The sequence below is a fragment of the Microtus ochrogaster genome, chromosome 24, assembly GCF_000317375.1.
Source record: "Microtus ochrogaster isolate Prairie Vole_2 chromosome 24, MicOch1.0, whole genome shotgun sequence".
Lineage (NCBI taxonomy): Eukaryota > Metazoa > Chordata > Mammalia > Rodentia > Cricetidae > Microtus > Microtus ochrogaster.
In genome coordinates this window covers 2,172,816-2,181,710 of record NC_022024.1, presented here as the reverse complement: position 1 = coordinate 2,181,710, position 8,895 = coordinate 2,172,816, and the positions used below count along the sequence as shown (strand labels likewise).

At 42.3% G+C, this 8,895-nt stretch overlaps 1 non-coding gene across 1 annotated transcript; it reads left to right on the top strand.

Annotated features, from left to right (window-relative positions):
- The first annotated feature begins 5,116 nt into the window (after positions 1-5,116).
- Positions 5,117-5,225, top strand: LOC113457395. Its single transcript, XR_003377982.1, has one exon. It is a non-coding gene; the product is annotated as a small nucleolar RNA SNORA29 (small nucleolar RNA).
- The last annotated feature ends 3,670 nt before the right edge of the window (positions 5,226-8,895 follow it).

Genomic DNA, 8,895 nt, shown 5'->3' with positions numbered 1-8,895 from the left:
AGTGGTCAACTTTAGGCATGATTTTTCAGGACCTATCCACCTTGTCTTTTGAGACAAGATTTCTCACTGGGAGTTGGCTCTCAAAGATTAGACTAGACTTGTCAGGCAATCCTCCTGTCTCTGCTTCCTCAGTCCCCAATGCTGTGATTTCAAATACAGACCACTTAGCTTTCCATGTCATTGCTAGAGATAAAACTAAGATTAACATTTCTCAAGTGGCAAGTGCTTTACTGACCAAACAACTATCTCCCCAGTCCTGTCTACTTTAGCTTTTAAGTAAATAGACAATAGTTAATATTAAAAGTGAGTTGAGCATAAATAATCATTTTGTGTAACTGTACTCCAATGAAGATAACTATATGACTTATTTCCATTCTTCTTGCAATCATCACAAATTTATAAAAACCCACTGACCTACAAAAGACACATGCCCATGAGTTTATACTTTCACCAAATAACACTGATCACGTAAACTGTACAAAGTATTAGATGTGCACCATCTCATGCTTCAGTGTCACCATGTCCTGGGATGGACACGATTATGCTTCTCCTTTCAGAGATGATGCCACCATGAGTCAGAGACAAAGTCAAATTCATTCCCCTCCACTGTCCATGCTCATAATGACAGCACACTGCACTGAGACCAGATCTTAGCCCTTTCTATTGCAATCAGCACATAATAAATACCAGAGGTATTTAACACTGCGGTCCATCTGGCTATTTTTCTTCTCTGGCATCAGCAACAGTGGTCACAAGAAAGATGCATTACTGCTTTCAGGAAATTTCCTACTTGGGTCTCAACTTTGCTTTTAAAATGCACATAAAACTACTTTAGGCTGCCTATAGTAGCACCCCACCCCCAAGCTCTCTGTTAGTACCTTCTGTTCTTTCATTCACATTATAGGTACCTTTACCATGCTTGGTAGTGCTAGCATCACCCTGAAGCAAAGGGCAGAGTAGAAGAGAAGACCTAGGACACAGTAGGATTGTCCCTACCTTCCTAATTCTGGCTCTCTTTGCTGTCACACCTGAGGCTTGGCTTTTCTTTGATTATTTATTTATTATTACTTGATTATGAACTAGGAATTAAAACCCTAGTTTTTGAACAAAACAAGGCAAATGTTCAGAAACTGATCTACATCACCAGTCCTGAAGACTGACTTTCATACTAATTTTCTAACTCTAGTAATGTGCACTGGCCATTCAATACCCTAAGCAAGCAGAAGTGTCAATCAATCTCCAAATAATGAGCTAGACCTGGCACGAGGAAGAGAAAGCAGAAGCAGTTAGAGATGTACTTAAAGCAAGAAGGTTAACGGGGAGGCATCTCTCCCAAACTCACGCTGTCATGCCTCGTTGGTGGAAGTGTGGCTGAGTCAGCCCCGAAGCTGTGAGTAGGGAAGAGATGTCCCCACTACTCATCTGTCATGTCGTAGCATGGACTCGAGAGAGATGATCCTCCCCATCGCTCATCAGCACCTGAGGAAGGTGGGTGGTGTAGGAGGTCTTTCAGTATTTGTGTTGCTTTCATTGGTTAATCAATAAAGAAATTGCTTGGCCTGATAGGGCACAACATAGATAGGTGGAGAAGACAGAACTGAATTCTGGGAGGAAGAAATAGCAGATTGAGCCAAGCCACCATGAAGATTATTAGAATTACTAGAAATGGGTTGAATCAAGATGTGAGTGTTAACCAAAAAGAGGCTAGAGCTTATGGCTCAAGCAGTAATTTAATTAATACAGATTTCTGTGTGGTTATTTAAGGGATTAAGCTAGCCTGGTAGTGGGACGTGGCCCGCTCCTCCTTACTACAGGTGGGAGAGCTGGCCCTGAAGTCATCAGAGTGGGAGAGCTGGCCCACTGAGGCAGGTGAGTGGGAGAGCTGTCACTGTCCCTCATCAGCACCTGAGGCAGGTGAGTGAGAGAGCTGTCACTGTCCCTCATCAGCACCTGAGGCAGCTGGGAGAGCTGTCCTTGTCCCTCATCAGCTGCAGCAGGCAGGAAACTGACTCCAACACCTCACCTGGGGAACACAGTAGAGCTGGTCCCGAAGGTGTAGATGTGGGAGAACAAACCCAGAGGACAAGAAAGCATAACTGGCCCCACCCCTTGCTCATCATTACAAGGGGCGAACTAGACAGGGCAATGCAGGAGAGCGCACCCTGCTGGTAAAGACAAGCGAGCACTGGCAGGTTTACCAACTCTGCAGCTGCCCAGGCCCAGAACCACGGCTATGGGCTGAACCAACCCAACAGCCAGCCCATCTGTGATCCATTGGAGCACATGAAGAGACCCATCCTTCAGACTTAAAGCTGCAGGATCTACACATATAGGGTAACAACAGGATAACCCAGAGGAGTCCCAGCATCAACACAGTAGCAGAAACCAGAGGTCTCAAACCAGACCAATGACTCCTTGCAATGAACACTTGCACGTAAAGATACATGGATAAAAGGGTTTACCACGTGACTCGCTGTGTTACGCTACAGCTTCCATGATGACACTGATTTTTCTTTTTTTCTTTCTTTCCCTTTTTCTTCTCTAATTTATTTATTTGTGGAGAAGATTGCACAAGCAGGGGACAGATGCTAAGGAAGGAGGAATGTGTGGGATAGAGAGGCATGATGTGAAAGACACAACAGAATAAAAAAAGGTAGAAAAAGAAAGAAGAAAGAAGGACAAAGTGGCAGGAATACTTCTACCAAACAAGGCTGCAGGTAATCCAGGATAAAGTAGTTTTGTATCTATAAAATTAACAAAATTGAGAAAGGCTGAACCAGTCCAAAACTCTTTCATGTTCATCCCCAAAACCCTTTGTTCAGAGATCCATTAGGGTTAGTAAGCAACACCAGACATCCTCAAAACCTCTCATTCAGAGATCTGTTAGGGTTAGTAAGCAACATCAGACATATCATTGAGTCTCAGTGACCCAGGATACTAGATAATCATATATCATGCATGAGTGTTTAAAAACATTTTTAAAAATCCATCCATCCATCCATCCATCCATCCATCCATCCATCCATCCATTCATTTATTCATTATTTTATATATCTGTGTGTGCCTGTGTAAGTCAGTATGCACAATGTCAGTGTCTCACAGGGCCAAAAGGGGACCAGAATGCCATGTTGGATCTCCTAGAACTGAAAATATAGGCAGCCGAAAGTCTTCTGGTGTGAGTTCTGGAAACCTGGTCTGCTGTGGGCAAAAGCATGTGATGTCACCCTCTGAGTCACCTATCCTGCTCCATCTTAAGGGCCTTGAAAGAAGAAACCCATTTGGTTTAGTGAGCGGCACTAGAACAGTTCACACTGAACCATAGAGAAGAAAACTGCACCAAGATCTGACAAATGATTTGTGGTTTTGGAATTGACCACACACAATTTAATTTCATCACGAAGCAATCCAACAATTCTATTTTCTCTCTGAGAAAGCTAGAACTGACCCCAAGGTCTAATCTTTTAGATACTTAAAATGGGGTGGGGTCATAATTAGCCATCAACAAGCAAGCTGCAATAAAGCTGTGGCTACAGCATATTAGGTTTAATTTTACGCATGAGTGACCTTGGACACGTAGTATTTGACCCCTAAATGGCCCCAGCTGATCCCAATTACTATCTGTGTGTGTGTGTGTGTGTGTGTGTGCGCGCGCGCAATGCACACACACACACACACACACACACACACACACAGACAGACACACACCTGTATTTTCTACAAGCCAAGACATTAATTAATAAGGCTTTGTTTTCATGCTGAAAGTCAGTTCACACAGATGACTGACTGTAGTCCTAGGGATGTGTTCTGCTAATACTGGTCACACTAAAACGCTTGTAAGACATATTTTTTTGTCCATAGGATGCACATGAATTGCAAAACTATAGTTTATTCTTTGCTATTGATTCAAAAAAATCATTTTATATGTCATCTTTTGTTGAGGAGTACGGTTGCCTTCACAACAAAATAATACATGTTCATCTTTAGGTCCATCACTAGGTCTAGATATGCATGTCACTGCCCAAACTCATGGTGACACCTGTTTTAAGTCAACAGTATTAACAAGTGAGGCTTTGGTGTTGGTGAGAGTACAAGCAAACCTCATGAACTGGATTAGTTTCTTCCTAAAAGGAACTCCCTGAGAACTGCCTGCAACTTTCTTCCAGCAAGCTGTTCACATGAAGTCGTAGATGTCACCTGGGAGAAACAGGTCCTTGGCAGATTCCAAGTTGGCTAGGACCTTGATTTTAGACTTTTAGCCTCTACAACAGTGAGAACTTTCCGCTCTTTACAAGGTGCGATCAATGGGATTTTGTTATTACAGCTTACGTGGATTAAAACGGCCAAAAAGGCATGGTGGCCTGTACGAATTAGACTCAGTAGGGCCATAAAGCAGACAGACATGTGCAAGTAGTTCATATGATTTTGTTATCTGCTCTAGTCAGTCTCTCCCAGACTCAGGGATAAGTGGCATGGAAGTCATGAAGTTGGGTCATTGCTACATTCCACAGGGATCACCATGAAGCTCAGTGGGGGAAAAAAATCCATTCTAACACTAGATAGAAACAAGAGTTGGGTACCAGAACAGAATTATGTGGAACCTAGTGACAAGATTATCCTGTGACTTCTTTCTTAAAGAAACTAAGCAAGCCACCCTGAATTAAATGTTTCCTTCATAAGAGTTGCTGGTCATGGTGTCTCCTCACATCAACAGTAAACCCTAAGACACTATGGGAGGCCTGACCTTTTCTGAATAGAAATGCAGGGGTGAATGAGGAGGAATAGAGAAGTGGGGAGGGGAGGAGGGACTGGAGTCAGGATGCAAAATGAAGATTCATGTTGAATGAATGAAAAAAGATTCTTTAAGAGAGATTGAGGGTTCAAATTCCACTCCATTTCCACCACGCTATTTCATGAACATGTGTGTACTGAGTCCTCACTATGCTTTAGGCACAGGCGACTAAAGAGAAGAACCAGCATGTTGTTGCAATTGGCTTGAAATCCATTTGAGAGACAAGAAAACCCATAAGCATCTGGAAGCTGGTGAACCAAAATAAGATCCTCATTCTCATTAGGTTTGTGGCACTAGTGGCACCATTTAATTTCCCCAAGCTTCGGCATCCCCATCAATGACATTACGCTTATGGACTAGATGAAAGACGCTGTCATCTGAAGAGGGAGGAGTTTTCAGTGTCTTCCCCCTGTAGGAAATGGCTGAACAGGAAACGGAGAGGGAGATGGGGGGGGGGAATGCCATGACAGCAGCTGGCTGGCTTCTAGGAGGGCTACTAAAGGAAAATGTGTACTAAAGTGGTATGACATTCTAAAATCAAAACTAGGATTACCGTCATGCTCATCCCCAAACCTACACTAAGAAGGCTTTGGTACCAAAAGAGAGAAGAAGTAGGTGATGGTTCATTTGCTGTTTACTGGCTGAAGGGGAAAGATTTCCTCTATCGACTTAAACATGCCCTGAAATTTGAACTCTGTAACCCAAGGTAACTGTTTCTGTTACACCTTTTAAGACTTGCAAGCAGAATGGGTTCTCTGAACGGAAATGAACCTTTGACTCATCCATCTGAATTTACTCCTTGCCAGAGAGTTGCGGCATTTGTAGAAAAATTGCGTTAGGATTGCAAGGACATGACAACCCTAAGTGTTTCGGCCAATTAACAACTTTTGTAACAGCAAAGACCATGCTCTGTGAAAAGAGGATTTTCTTTGGCAATTAAGCTTAAACAGCGTTTAAAGCCACTATTTCGAATCAATTAAATGTTCTTACGGACATCTACTGCCTCCTTTACTGCTTCCTCTGATATTCTTGGTGAATCATTAAGTTAACAATTTGTGATCACTGAAAATACTTTATTTTTCACATTTTCAATATGTCACTGTACTTCAACTCAATATTCCAGTCCAAATAGCAGATCTCTTAATAAAACACACAAGTAAGAGTGATTAACTCCCCTTAGGGCAAAGACACATCAACAATACGCTGCTGGGGACCAAACAATCAGCTATTACTGAATTCCAGGCACCAGGCTAATATTTCCAGCTACGCGGGTCCTTGAGACTCAAGCTGCCCATTTTGCTTTTAACGAACAAGGTCAAAATCATGAACTAAAATACTGAGACTCTGAGAGCATACTTTACACCTCAGGAAAAAAAAAATGTCTCGAGGCACTGTGAACTGCTAACTGTCTTTCCAGTGGGCCTAAATATTAAGAGACACATCAAAGATAGATATATCCATCCCTTGGAATCAACTCCTATTCTAGTTGTCTACACTTTGGTGTGACATAAAATATAATTAAAACATTTATTAAGCTCTAACTCTGGGCTAGCCTCGGTGCAGAGAGAACACAAAGTATAAAGCAGAGAAAGCAGAACAAACTGAAATAGAAGAATTTAGAGGATATAGGATGAGGAATGAATTTGTAAGTCCCAGTTTGTCAAAATTTAATCAGGCGATGCCTTCCACTACAAAAGACGTGGAGAGAACATGTGTAGACCAGAGACAAAGTGTTTAGTTTAGTTTGGGACACATTGATATCTGAGATGACGGAGCACTCAGAGATGGCCAGAAATACAGACTGTGAGCTCAGTCGTGGTGTCCAGGCTGAAATGAAGAAAAGGAGATTGGCCCTAATTTCAGAGCAGCGCAAGAGTCAACATGGGAGGAGATTCGGGCAGTGATCGGAGAAAAATGATGGAACAGGAGAGGCACACATGTAAGACGGGAAAGACTAAAGACCAAAGTGATGCATCACCTTCAACTGATAGAGCAACATGAAGACATCAAGGAAGTCTTCAATATCACTAAACTCAGAATCAGGGCACGCTGATGGTCTTTGCTGGAAGATTTTTTGATGGAATGGCAGCTAGGGGAGACAAAGAGTCATAGCCAACATTCATTCATTTGAATATTACCTGGGAACACCAACTGAGTGCTGGAGATTAGAAAGTAAGAGCCGTGCATTTGAAACAATAAGAAAATGAGGAGAGAGAAAGTAGGAAATTTGAATAACGAGAACCCAGGAATGTATCTTCAGCTGAGAATTTGTGGAGCAAGAGGAGGAGAAGAAAGCTGCATTTTGGGAAAAGAAAAGCCTGTGAGTAGAGATGAAGGCGGAAGATTGGTGGCTAGGATTGAGAGGCCAGATAAGGCTGGAACATGTAAGTTTGTCACACAGCTAACCACAGTTACACAGCCTTTTCCTTCCCACAATGTCAGCCGCATGAATGGAGGTGTGAAGACCACAGAATGTCAGCTGGAGCTAAGAGTGAAGGGTGGCAATCTGTGAGGCTAAAGTTTCAGGGGAGACAGATAGTTGGGGGACCTGGCGATATCAGGGAAACAGATGCCCAAAGAAAACAATCAAAGACATTCTGACATACAGAGAGGGTGGGTGAGGTTGGAAGAATTTGTTAATATTAATTCAAGGTCAATGGTTAGAAAAGTGTGGGAAAATAGGATATGTGAAGGAAAGAACCAAACAAAATTCAGAGCCATTTAGGGTCTTAACAGACTGATTCTCCAAAGAGACAAGAAGAGAGACGCAATGTTAAATATTCCAAGTCACACCAAATAATTTCTAAAGTTAGCTGTCATATCTGAAAGTAAGAGAATCACTACCACATCAATAAAGTATGGCTATTTTTGATAACTTGGGAAATAGTAAACCTTAAGAAGGAAAATGAAAAGAATAAAAACCAGAAGCCCTCCAAATGTAGAAAAGTGTGTAGCTAACTGGCTGAGACAAACGTAACACTCCAAGTAGGGCATTTGGGCAAAGGCAAGGTCAGCAGGCATAGTGCAAATGACGCGCACTGACACCAACAGTCCCTGGATCAAATTCGTTACGACTCACAATTGTACTCGCTCAAAATGCTTATGCCTCCTCTGAATAATTTCATTCCATTTGAGAAATATGTCCTATCAGTAAATTTGATATGTGGGTGTTTATTCTGCTTGAGGGTGGGAAGAACATGATTCATATAACTTAGTAACGGGAATATGAATAAAGAAAATTAGCTTCTATGTGGCTTTCCTATTCTCGTGAACTCTAGGATTTGTGACTCCCAAGAGAACTCTTCCTGAGACAGATTTATGTCACAGTCTCATTTTTGTTCATACAGATGCACGAGTCTTACCATATTTAACCTTTAATAATTGAGTGTTGGGTGCCACTGACACAAGGCTAGACATCAAAAATTAGACGGCACAGTTAGACAAAGTTATATGCTCAGGTGTGTTTCCAGAGTTTTATACAAAAGCCTATCAAGGTTTCCACTTTAGGGCTGATCAATGGATCATACTGATGAAAAGTCCCAATCTCTACCAAATATGTTGTAGATTAGAGACATCAGTTTTTAATTTCTAACTCAGGATTAAACAACTGATGTCATGTAAAAATGGGATGAATACAGTCCTGTACACGGCATAACTTAACTTGAAATAACTGCAGGAGCAAGGAACAGAAAGGATGGTCTTGTCACAAAATGATGAGGACGGACAGCAGCTGCATGTGCCGCCTCTTCCGCTTCCAGACACATGGAATTATTTCAGAGCTGACTTAGCACCCCATACCTGGTGGTTTGAGGTTGCAAGCATAAAGAAGCCCTTGAACAGTGCCATGGGGCAGAAAGGTATGGGCACTGCCATTAGGAGCTATGGGGAGATAGGGGGACACTGTTATCAGAATAATGCAGGTGGCATACCTCCCTCTTCCAGTCAGAGAACCGTTGTCTCAGCCTCTCTAGTCATTGTGGGTATGGGAACAGTGACTGTATGCAGTAGTAACATAGTTTCCGTATGTCAGGGCACATGCGTTCAACTCTACGACTCCACACAGTTTCCGTATGTCAGGGCACATGCGTTCAACTCTACGACTCCAC